We start from the raw sequence: 2,500 nt of genomic DNA, 5'->3' as shown, positions 1-2,500 counted from the left end.
CTCATTATCAGTTACCTGGCAATAACGTAGGCCTATTCCCGCTCACTAATCCACCCGGCCATTTTTACCTACCCGACCGCACACCACCCCCACTTAGCTCACCCACCGCGCCTTCGGGAGCTCGAACGCCACTTATTTAGACCACAAGAAAAAGCTCACGCCTCCCTCGAAACACCCCATTCTCACCGGCTCACTTTCTTGCCCGCCAAAACCAAGTCCATCCAATTTCTATGTAACGAAATTTCCAGTACGCGCAGAGGGACACAAACGTAAGTGAATCTCTACTAAAAACTGTGAAATTGGTTCACACGCAGACAACAAAGATTATAGCTTTTCACTTAAAAATATGGTGATGAACTGACGAAAAAAAAGGAAAAAACAAAAAAACGGAGATATCTGTCCAGGTCATATTTTACCCACACTGTCATTAGCAGCGAGTGCACAGTACCTGCATGAGATATACCTCGCCACTAAAAAAAACAAAAAACAAAAAAACAGAAACACTCCAAGCACCTTGATATCCAGGTAGATTATAAAGATAATAATAACTTCTTTCCGAACTTCTCAACATTTAAGTAAAAGATAAAAGTGGAGCCATTGTGAACCTAACTATCCAAAGAAAGGTAACGGTAGCTCGCTCATCTGAATATCCAAGAATACCCCCAAAATACCCCTTGAAAAAAACGCTAGTGAAAAAAAAGTTCTACAATGAATGTTATCACTACCCTACGCTAATGTCTTCGTGTCTTTAGTATTATTGCATATCCATCTGTGTTACATTCGGAATTAAAGGCACGTCACGTTATTGAACAATATTGGGGAATATCATTATTTTCATTATTATTAGCGACATTACTTTCTTTGTTTAGGTTTAGGTCCTTTCTGCAAACATTGTTATTACAAATATCATTATGACTTTGCGATGATAATAATATAAGTGATAATAAAAATAATAACGAATAATTTGCTAATAATGATAATAACAAAGTAATACTGATAATGCTGGTATTGTGAATAATGATTTTGATAATCAAAATCATAACAATGATAATGAGTAATAAGGATTATGGTAGTGACAGCAATAGTTAAATTATGAATATTATCATCACTGTTATTACATGATATCAAATATACTATTTGTTGATAGTAGCAACAACAGTTACAGTAATAAACACATATAGATAATGATTATAATGTTCCTGGTATCAATGATATTTCTGTTATTATTGTTACTATTCTTGCTATTATCATTATCATTATTATTAGTATAAGTAATATTATTATTATTATTGCTATTGCCATTATTATCATAATTATTATTATCATTCTTCTTCTTCCTGTTATTATTATATTTTTTATTATCATTATTATCATCATCTATATAATAATCCTGCTTGTGATTTATTTAACGCCTGAAATCAGATTCCATGTGTCTAAGTTGTTGAAATCGTTTTGTTTTATGTAAAATGGGCTAATAACTGACAACATATATATTGAGGAGAGAAATACGCATAAAGGCGTCATATTATAAATCTACTATAATATGTTGCCTATTCTAACTCTATTATTTCCATTATCATTATAAATATCGTTATTACTATTATCATTATAATTGCTCTTGCTATTTTCGTTATTATTATTATTTTTTTTTTTTTCTTCGAGGCAAGTACACTGCATTGAAATAGTAACACCGTCAGTTTACTTATTGTTAATACGACTATACAGTATTATTATTAATACGACAATCCAAGGCTGGAAGTTAAGAAAAGAAGGTAAGAAGGGAAGGGGATAAGAAAGAGGGAAAGGGAGAAAGAGAGGGGAAGGGGAGAAGAAGAGAGGGAAATGGAGAAAGAGAGGGGAAGGGAGAAAGAGAGGGAAAGGGGGCTTAAAGAGGAAAGAGAGAAGGGAGGGGTAGATAGCATAGAGGATAAAGGGAGATGGATGAGGGCAAAAAGGAGGAAGGATAGAAAATTGAGATAGGAGAAAGAGGAGGGGGGATAAAAGAGCGAAGGAGGGGGAGGAGGGTAAGGAGGAAGAAAAGGAAAGTGTAGAAAGGTTCCGAAGGGGGAAGGAGCGAATCAAAAAGAAGATTGGGGAGTGGAAGGTGGTGACAAAAGCGGGAGAGGGAAAAAAAAAGAGAAAGAGGGAGAGGAAGAGAGAGAGTAGAATGAAAGAGGGAGAGGGAAGAAGTATTTCTTAGTTTGTTTTCTTTATTATTGTTATTATTGTTGTTGTTTTTATTATTATTATTATGATTATTTATTATTATCATTCTTATTATTATCATTATTATCATTATCATTATTATCATTCTTATTATTGTTATCATTATCATTATTATTATTACCATTATTATTATTAGTAGTAGTTGTAGTAATATTATTATTATAACTTTATTATTATTTATATTATCATTATTATTGTTATTGTTCTTATTGTTGTAATTATTATCATTAATATAATAATAATAATAATTATTATTATTATTATATTGTTATTA

At 32.2% G+C, this 2,500-nt stretch overlaps 1 protein-coding gene across 1 annotated transcript in view; it reads left to right on the top strand.

Moving 5' to 3' along the window:
- The window catches only part of LOC125040634 (heart- and neural crest derivatives-expressed protein 1-like), a 12,821-nt gene that overhangs the window by 575 nt on the left and 9,746 nt on the right, over positions 1-2,500 (top strand). The gene's annotated exons all lie outside the window — the stretch shown is intronic.

This window comes from Penaeus chinensis, chromosome 29 (assembly GCF_019202785.1).
Source record: "Penaeus chinensis breed Huanghai No. 1 chromosome 29, ASM1920278v2, whole genome shotgun sequence".
NCBI classification, from domain to species: domain Eukaryota; kingdom Metazoa; phylum Arthropoda; class Malacostraca; order Decapoda; family Penaeidae; genus Penaeus; species Penaeus chinensis.
The sequence above is the reverse complement of the archived record's forward strand: the minus strand, read 5'-3'. Positions and strand labels throughout refer to the sequence as shown.